Source organism: Oxyura jamaicensis, chromosome 4 (genome assembly GCF_011077185.1).
Source record: "Oxyura jamaicensis isolate SHBP4307 breed ruddy duck chromosome 4, BPBGC_Ojam_1.0, whole genome shotgun sequence".
Classification (NCBI taxonomy): domain Eukaryota; kingdom Metazoa; phylum Chordata; class Aves; order Anseriformes; family Anatidae; genus Oxyura; species Oxyura jamaicensis.
In genome coordinates, this window is record NC_048896.1 from 63,728,184 (window position 1) to 63,738,561 (window position 10,378).

General features: G+C 38.1%; 1 long non-coding RNA gene across 1 annotated transcript; it reads left to right on the top strand.

Annotated features, from left to right (window-relative positions):
* The first annotated feature begins 374 nt into the window (after positions 1-374).
* Positions 375-9,205, top strand: LOC118166860. Its single transcript, XR_004750766.1, has 3 exons — positions 375-592; positions 4,126-4,318; positions 9,086-9,205. It is a non-coding gene; the product is annotated as an uncharacterized LOC118166860 (long non-coding RNA).
* Positions 9,206-10,378: the final 1,173 nt, after the last annotated feature.

The following is a 10,378-nucleotide window of genomic DNA, read 5'->3' on the forward strand; positions in this document are numbered from 1 at the left end:
GCCACCGCTGTTTCCGACTCACAAGAATGGCAAAAGCAACTCTTAAAAGAATTCTTCTCCTTAAATGCACAGTTGTAATGGGCACAAAGAGCAGTATTTGACCCAGTATTTCACTATTAGAAAAACATAGCTTGTCATGCTTTCAGGCAGGCTGGTTAGTTCTGGTCATTGTTTCCACAATGCTTTAGGTACAAATGGAACTGCTCAGAGAGAACAGTGAGGTGGGTGGTAACGGGGCATGGAAGTGATGCACAAACAAGCTAAAGCATAAAATTAAAGAGCTACGGCTACTTGCAAAAGGACAGGCTGAAAATATAAATTCAAAAGTGCACTAGGCTGTCAAAGCTGGTCAGTGCTGGCAGGATCCTGTTACCTGCTCTATTTTATTTCTTTGTATCTCACATTTATTTTTCAGCAACACCCTAGTTATGGAAAAGACTCAAAAAATATCAACAAAAAGAGGACTGGGGCAACATCATGAAATCCAAGTCTTTAATGAGCCACCACTCAAGATATTTAGAAGCATTCTTCCTTTTCACAGTATTCTAAATAATGTTACTGATGTTGTTCAATGGGGATTCTGCAATGCAAGGTAAAGTAATGTTAAAGGCTTCCCTAAAATATACCATGGTTCCCCAAAAAAGCCATAAAGGTAATTTTTCAGCAATCACAGGAAGGGCTGTCTGATTTGGCAGCAGAGGTCAGGGGTCATTTCTATTTGGCAGAGGGGGGATGGACAGATGAAAGCACTCTATACAGAGAAAACTTTAAGTGAGAAAACCAGAAACTTCTAATGCTGCTCTCAGAAAGGAGCTGACAAAAGTGAGGGCTGTAGAAAGAGCTCTCTCGTAAGGAATATTGGGGGTGGCACTGGAGGGGGGTCCTTTGCCCTCTTAGTCACTGGCAGTTGGAGACTGACAGCTGTAGCCTGTGTGTTTTCTCTGTGCAAGTTTGCAGTTGATTTGTTCTCATTCATTCAGTGAAATATCCTGAAAAGCAATGGGATAACACATGATAGGATAATCCATAGAAGTCATGATTATTGATGCTCAATATCCTTCAGTATGATATATTTGTCATGGTACAAAATCTCAACAATTTCAGAATCATCTTCCTAATTTTTGTTAAAAGGATACTCTGCCCTGGTGAGTGTCCTTCGTGTAATGAGAGTCACAGTTTCACAAAATCAGATCATTTTTTTTTTTTCATTAAATTCTTTACCCATAATTAGCAGAAAGAAGAAATTAATGATGCTGCACAGGATAGCATGGCACTGGCTTTTTAAATTTAACACTTTCTGTTAAAATACTAATAAAATCCTTCTGTCCTGCAAATTTGACATACATTTTTGATGAAAAACGGGATAAAGCTGAAATAACCCATTAAAAAGAGAGACTATCTTGTAACCTGGTATTTCCTTCATACTTCTTTAATTCAGTATGTATATTCATGCATATATTTTCAACATATGCATACAAAGCCAATGATCTCAGAATGCTTGAAACAGTGATGTCATGTCACACCTCACTATCTTGAGTATTTTTGATCCCTCAGGTTTGGTGGTGAACTTGGCATCACCCACAAGGAGAGGTGCACAAAATTTCCTGCGTCTTCTCCTTTCTCACAAACTCTTGATGCTTCCAGGAGGAATAGCTAGCTCTTCATTCTCCACCTTAAAAAAGTGAAATATATCTTATGGCTCTGATTCAATAGTGCATTTCAACACCTATTTTAAAGCATCAGATGAGCTCCAGTGAGCACAGGAAGTGTGTGGGCAGTCTGAATGACATAGGCACATATGTAAATATTCTGCTGAATGGGGCTTCAAGTTGCACTGGGGAAAGCATGCAGTTAGGTAAAAAAAAGAGCACAACTATTCCTTTTCTTTCCTTCTATTTTCAACAGTATTTATCTGTATTTTTCTTAAAGTAAGGGTGTGTGAAAAGCTGCAGTGTGGTAGATAGGATATATAAAATGTGATGCATTAAAGATTTGGAAATTAATTTCTCAGGGGACTTCTTTTCAGTCTAGACTATAATGACGTATTCTGCCAATTTGTTTGTCTGGTCGCCCTGTGAACATAACATTTGATACTGCAGGCAATGTAAAGATCTCTGATAAGCTTGCTACTTCCTGTAGTACTCTGTTTATGATGAAGATTTTTAAGTATTGTGGGATACTTCCTCAAAACATATACAGTAAGTTAAATATCAGATCCTAAGGAATAGAAAACAACTTTGAACATATTTGCTAAATCTTCCTTCCTGCCTTTTTTTTGACTAATTTTATTATTATTATTATTATTTTTTGTTAATGACATTTTACTGCAGTATTTATATCCAAATGACAAAAGGAAAATTTGAACCAGGAATGTCAGGTCTGGTCAAAAGCAAACAGAAATAGGGAAGATTAATATCAATGTACTGAGTACCAGACTCAGTCATATATCCCAAAGTTCTGGCACTCAGACTGGAATTCCTGATAGACAAGAAGGTGCAGAGCAATCTTGCAGCAGTTCTTAATATGTTACCTTGCCTCCAGGGAACTGCAACTTCCAAAAGTTTAAACTGATCGAGTCCTAAGTCCTTGTGAAGACATGAGAAATGTAATTGTCTCAAGAATGTCTCATATCTTGCAGTATCTCAAAATTCCTTGTAGCAAGAAGTTCTAGGACATGCACATAATTAAGTGCTGTCTTCTTTGTCCACATTTTGCACATTTTCACCATGTGCCCTCAAGTTTTTTTCCAAACTAGAATATTCTTAACTTTAAAATCCCTGGTTAAGACCAGGCATCTATGAGTTTTTGCCACTGTGCCAACGTCCTCTGAATTTACCCTCTCTGTGGTGCATATATACTTCTGAAATGCTAGGACTTGGCTGTGATCTTGCTCATGACCTCAGCCTAGACCCTTTGGTAGCTATTTACATCAGTACCAACCAACTGGGAACCTCCGGATGTGGAGCACTGGAAACAAAGCTGAATATGAAAAATAACAAGCATTTCCACCAGAAAGATTCCAGTAACTAAGCCAATCTTCAGGGGGTAATGCTGACTCATTCATGGTACTTCTTGCAATGCCTTTATTGCTTTTTAGTTAAGCACAATGCAGCTGTGTATTAAGCCACAGGCATAATATGGGACAAAAGGCACATCTGTTTTTTTCACTGTTTTTAATTTTCTTCCTTCCAGTTATTACTGGGCCCATTGTAGTGGCAACAGCTAGACATGAAGAAGAGTTGGGCTTAAATTTTGCCATTTCAGATTCATTAGTAAAATTCATGTTGTTTTCTGAAAATGTTAAATTTCACTACAAGAAGTTAGATTAAAAAATAATAATAATAATAAAAATCTAATTTTCCTTCTTAATCTGGATATTTTGGTTCAAATTAGGAAGGCAAGAATATTTGAGATTCAAATAAAAAACAAGCAGAGAGTAGAAGAAATCCAGGAAAACTAACTCCTTCCTGTCAGATAACTCAAACATTGTTCTAAAAAGTTACTGGAACCACCTGTAGGAATCAGATCATGATTTCCACAGGCAAGCCTACCTAGCTAATTAAGATCTTCTGGGAAGCTGCCACAAGGGCTCAAAAGAGCTGGTGAATTTTTCTGAGAGCTGAGGACCAAATCAGCCCTTCTGCATGAAGACAAAAAGCTATGTCAGAAGGCTCTCTTGACTAAGCAAGAAGCTTTTTAATGGGCTGAAATAGAAATGCAACCACACAAGAAGGAGAAACAAGCATGGGCCATCAAGGGTGGGGGTATGCTCGCTTGCTTGGGTACTTCATAGTGAAATGGGGAAGGCCAAAGCCTGGCTGGAGCTAAAACTAAGGGGTATAAGAAGGTAACAGGAGGCTGCTACAAGTGCATTAGCAGCAAAAAGACCATTAATGTTTACTGCTAATTGATTAGAAGTTCACTGAGTGGAGTTTCAAAGAAGATACAAACTTGGTCTTCCTGGGCTCTCTACTACCTGGACTCAGCTGCATGGATGTGTTTCTACTCAGAGAATTGTGTTAAAAGAATAGATAAAAAGGATTTTTTATTTGTTTGTTTGTTTTTGTTCAGTGTGTTTTTGAAGTATCCAGTATTGAAATTATTCTCTGTTGTCCTTGCATTTAGAGAAATATCTCCCCTGGTTGTGTGCAGTCAGCTCTAGTTTGAATGTATGAGAATATCTGTGAGTTGGTCTTCATCATCACCCAGAATCACACTACTGGGAATGGCAGCAGTATCCTTTGGTACAGCGAAGTCAACTCCAGAAACAGTGGCTCACGGCTCTCCTCAGATTATCTCCTCAGGCCAATATCATATGGTGAGTAATGGTTAGACCTGGATTATCCAATGTGACTGCAGATAAATGAGGTACACCTGAGCTAGATTTAAACTACCTATGAAGGGACTGAAAGCCATGTAGTCTAGAGATTGCCCCGAGCCAAGGAGCTGATTTTTGAATCTATTTCTATGAAAATCATTGTGATTTCTACACTGTGTGACAGCTACCATAGTTAATTTGAAATCAGCCTTGCTGAGTTTGTCAGCTGCTAGTTCAAGGCTGCATGACTTGAAGTTTATGGAAACCAGGACAGTCATCCAGAAGGCATGTCATCTCTATTTGGAATAGTTTATTTACATTAGCTTTTACATATATGTAATGAACAAACTTGGATCAAAGCCATCATACGCTGTAACCCTCTCATGGGAACCACTCTTCAAATTAGATATCTATACCTAATTAAGTTGACTTTCAGAGAGGAATCTATTAGAGCGTGCCAGTGGTTTATTTGACGCTTGCTAAGTAATGCCATTTCTGTTTGGAAACTCTTCTGGAACAGTGGAAAAATAAAAATATATGTATATTTTTCCAATAGGTCTCTAAATGTTGCACTAATTATGTCAACATTGTCTGTAGATGGGCAAAACTTCAAATTGTGCTAAGAGATGAAGGGGTAGTATGAAATAATTTAAAGGAAAAATGGCAATTTAGACTACCTATAGTCTCATTAACAGTAATTACATTGGACTAGATGAGTAAAATTTGAGCCTGTAATCTGGCAAAAAAAAAAAAAATGTTGTCTATTCAAAGTCCACTAAGTTCTGTTCTGTTGCAATCTGTGCCTTTCCGAAATGGAAAGTAAGATGTAGCAATCTTCTGTGGATTTTGTGGCATTCTTTTTAGGATGTTTTTCATATTCTGTACCTTTCACAGTTACAAAAAAGGCCTCCAGGCTTGTAACTGCTTCCTATCTTTTTATACAGATCATCCACCAGCTGGGATGGTTGCCTTCCCCCATCTCTCTTGTGCCTTTTAGGTAGCGGGACCTAACTATATAGGAATAAACCAAGTGAGCATTACTAGTTTTCCTCTGCTGAGACAAAGTTCTCTTTTACCACTTTGGGGTGATTCATAGCAGTTTGGTGCACTCTTTTAAAGGAGCAGTGTCTGGAGTGAGCCACTGTTTGAATTATTATGCAATACAGTGGTTATAAGAATAAACTTTTTAAGTCAGAGATCCTCATGAATAACTTGTTATTATAACTAGCTGAAAGCACCGTTTTCTATTTCTTTCTGGAGGACTTTTCTGTGCTAGAGGTTTTTCTTAGCACTGCTTCCAACATTGTATTTAGAGTACCATCCTTAGGTCAGTCTAACAAAGAAAAATCTTTTTACACTTTTAAAATGCTGATTCTTTTTTCCTCTTTAATTTTATATATATATATATATATATATATATATATATATATGTATGTATATGTATATATGTATGTGTATATATACACACACACACATACACACGCTGGGAATCTCTGAAATCTCAGCAATTGTACTAATTACTAAAAGTGCACTCTTCTCCAAAGACATGAAACCTTGGCAGTGGCATGGTTAGTTTTTAAACTGATTCTAAATCAGACTTCAGTTCAATCTGTTTTGTGTGAGTTTTAAATCCTTTTTTTTTTTTCCTCCCATCTGACTTTTTTAAGCCTTTGCAGAGGATAGTTATGAAGAGAGTAACATAGATCTTCAAGGAGATAGTGTCTTTCAAACAATATGTCTGCTCTTGTAGAACAAGTTTTAGCATAAATTCCAGTTACAAATTAAAACAAAAATCAAACCATTATCTGCCCCCTACTGTCAGCAGCCCCAATTGTCCACAAAGTACTTTTTAATACCTACTTTGTACTTCCTAATCTTTCACACAGCCAGTTCATCCCCAGCTTCTCTGTGAAGGAAGATGCTCAGCCCCCTGGCTGTATGTTTTGTGGATGCACGGCTTTCAGGTGGTTTGGAGAGCAGTCACCAGCTATCCTCTTTTCCATTTCAAAAATGGAAAGGACAGGGAGACAAGCCAAACTTACAGTCAATCTGCAAAAATACATGCTTGAGTTCCTGTGCAAGTTTGTGAAGAGAAGGGTTGTGTGTTTTTTAGAAAGTAGTAGTATTTCACATGGTATTGTATTTGTATACAGTTGCTATACATTTTTGCTTCAAGTGGTTACACATCAACATTCGTAAAATGAAACCATATGGTGTGGTTATTATTTCCAATGGCAACTGTTACTAGACTTAAACGCCCACCTTCTCTGGACATATTTTTTTCCCCCCACATTAGAGTACACTGCTGAGGAGTCTTTTGTTTTGCTTTAATTTCTGTTTGTTTGAGACCCAGTGCAATAGAAATTTCATTTTGGTGGAAGGCTACCTGACATTAATGCAACACAAACAATAAGTGGTAATAAAAATGTTTTTTGTTGTTGTTTGCAAGTCACAATAATATCTAACAAACATTTACTTTTTGCCTCTTTAACCAAGCTGATTAAATGATTCACTTCACATACATTCACTGCATCCAGATGTAATTCCAGTTTCAGTAGATAGGTTGCCGAAGATTTGTTGAAAAACAGCTATTTTACAAGTATTTTTTGGTAATCAGTTTTCAGTGTACAAGATTTTTGTGATTTGTTTCAAAGACATAACTTGTTACAGCAAGGGTAAGAAAAAGATCTAGGTGTTCTGCTTGACCCCATGAAAAATATGAGCCCTTGGCAGCAGGGAGTCATACAAATACAATAACGCTATTCAATATAAATGTGACAATTGGATTCATCAGGAAAAATATTTCAGATGGAGTCAGGGAAGTATTAGCACCTTTGTATGAAGCCCCAAGAAGAGTGCTCTACACGTGGAAGGCTGTGTAAAATTCTGGCCATCCGTGGTTAAGAAAGATGATCTCGAATGCTGGAAATGCTGGTAGGATGATGGAAGGAGTGGAAAATCTTATTATACAAGAGAAAAGCAAAGATCACAGCCTCTGCAGCCTAACAAAATTAAGAGGGGTTATAGTCATTGTCACTGAATATGTTCTGGAGGTAAGTGTCAAGGGAGAAATGCTACTTCAGCAACCTAAGAGCAACATTGGTATTAGGAACAAGCAGGGATAAATTGCCTATAACTAAATTTAAGCTGGAAATTATGATGGTTATAAGCAATGAGATCCTGGAACTGCCACAGGGTAAAAAGAGCTGAGTGTTAACTCTTTCTAAGACTGATCTCACTAAATTTTAAAAAGGGGGTTTTAAGTGAGACTACGTTTGTTTCAGTCCCTCGAGAGGCCCTTCCTTTGTAGAAGGCAGAAAACAAAGGGTGTCCCAGACCCCTCCTAAACCAGGGGCTGCTTGGATTTCAGGCTGGTGTGATCAGAGCTCCATGGTTTTATGTTCTCCAGCATAATCAGGATCACTAGAATTTTCAGAGTAACAATATAAACTAAAGGAAACTACATTTGATTTTTCAGATAGATACCAATGCTTCAAATTCATGACAATTTTGGAATTAACCAAATACCTGGCAGCAACTTGGATGCTGATGCACATACAGTATGGCACAAAAAAAATGAAAGAACACATTAAAAGCAAACAACGTTTTTATTAATGAATATATTCAGATATTTTTGAGGTTTATTTCTTTTTCCCAGGGGATTCGTACAGTTATATCCTGAGTTGAAAGTGTCTACGCTGATGATCCACAAGGATCATCGAGTCCAACTGCTTGTGTGCACACAGTACCACCCAAAATTCAAACCATGTTTCAATGTTTGCTGGAAGAAAACCCTGCAGCACCCCTAAATGGCCAGGTCTCTGCCCAGGAGCCCTGGGAACAGTGCAGGCTCACAAGCACTGATGCTACCATGGGCTGAGCCCCACTTCCTGGGGGAAACAAAAAGGACTAAGGCTGCAGGAGGGGCAGCTGAAGGGACAGATATGGCACGTCAGAGAAACAAACAACCCAACAAAAAACAAACAAACCAACAAAAAACAAGACACATTAGGGAAACACTGTATTTACCTTGCATAATGAGCTATGATGCATTCATTTCTTTCCCAGAAAGGGGCCTCTATGAAATGTGCTACATAAAATAATCTTCCAACCCCATCCTTTGTTTTCTAACTCCTTACATGTTTTTAAACTGAAAACCAAAAAAGAACATATTATTCCAGTGACCTAAATTTACAGAAAGACAAATCCATTGTCTTCAAACAGCATGCAAACTCCCAGCTTCATAGGTTGCTGATCCTCTCCCTCCCAAGCCAAAAAAAAAAAAATAATAATAAAATAAATCTATTAACCTATAACATGATTGTCTTGTGGCAGCATATTTGTAAAATGCCCTTTATATTTTCTGTCCTGTTAAACTATTATATTATTTCTGGGGCTCTATATTAAGAGCAAGCTTTAATCCTCTGAATTGTCTGCCTCAGAGGCAGGTGCTTAAAGGTGACCCACACCACCTTCCTGCTTCCCCTGTTCTGGGGGTTAGTATTGCTCTAAATAAGGATCTTGTACAGACTAGAACAACCACAGGGCTACTTTAATTTTCTTCATTAAATTAGCAAGGTCATGATTAAGGAATTGGCTGCACATACTATTTCACCTCTGCCCCTCAACATCCCTGAGACCCTGCCTGTACTGTTCAAGCATCTGTCTCAACAAGAAAGAAAGGAGAACTGAAATAAACACATCTCCCAGTGCTACAGAATCAGCTGGCTGCTTGACATTTATGTAGTATTCATTTTTTTGTCACAGAGGTAATAAAGTGTGATTCCAGCAGACCCAGAGACTGCCTCTTGGAGAACCTGGCACATGATCACTGTCCCTTTTTAAACTGACAAGCAAGCCACAACAAAAGAACAGGAGTCCATTATTTTGGAAGTAAGTGTTTCTGTACCTGGACACTATGTTCTAATCAAGTGGTAGAGATGCACAAATTTCTGTAGCAATACTGCAATTTTGCTTGCTTGGAATGGCCCTTATGTGTCCTTGTATGTATCTAACACTGACAAATTAACAGATAATGTGCACCTTAAAATTTCCGTTGTAAGCTTGCTTCCTCTGGCTGATAACAAGTTTCTAGTAAACTCAGTTTGTGCTATAGATGCAAAGGAGTTTTGGAGTTTTTGTCAGACAAATTCCTTCCAAACCATGGATAATCGTTATCCACTATAAATTATATATATATATATATATATATATATATATATATTTTAAATTGTATGGAAAAAGAAACAAGGAGGTTTGGTTGCCAAATCCCTCAGAAGTTGCCTAAATGCTCATTGTCTAACTGAGATCACAGATTCAGACTCTTGTCCCATTGTCCAGCATCGGTGCATGCAATTGCCTGGCCTCATAAAACAGACATTTAGCTGAACAGAACCAATTAGCCCTCCATCGTTGCCCCTGTTCACAATAGAAAAAACAGCTGATGTTCCCTTAACTTGAAACAATAGGAGGATATGCATGGGCTGTGTAGCTCTTACAAGCAGAGTAACTCTTTCCAGAGTGGGATCGTGAGAAAGTAAAGCCCATAAATGCCCTTTCAGTGGATGAACTCCTGAACAGTCTTTTGTAATGTGAACTCATCTGTCAGCTGTCTGTAGATGCACTTTTCTTTAGAAAATCTCAGTTCAACTGCAGCATGCCAGTTTTTAGTGATAAACTATTCTGCTGAATAATATTCTGTCTCAGAATTGTATTCATCCTGGTATTGATTTATTCAGCAACATCTTTTCCCCCCAGCCCTCTTTTACATTCCTTACCATGCTTGCACCTCTTCCTAATGGTCTCAGAATAGCAATGACCACCGATGAGAGTATGGCAAGAACTGAATGTTGCTTCTAACAATAGCAGCGAGGCTTCATTTAAGATTAAGATGCTGAGAAAATTCAAGTGAAGAAGCTGATGAGCTCAGAAATTCAGGCCTTCCATATGAATTCAGTAATTTACTTTCTTTTGACTGCTTTCTGCTCCACCTAGTTGGGATGTTGCCACCACATCTAATGTCTGAATACCGAGAACCCAGCTAGAGCTCCTGCTAGTGAC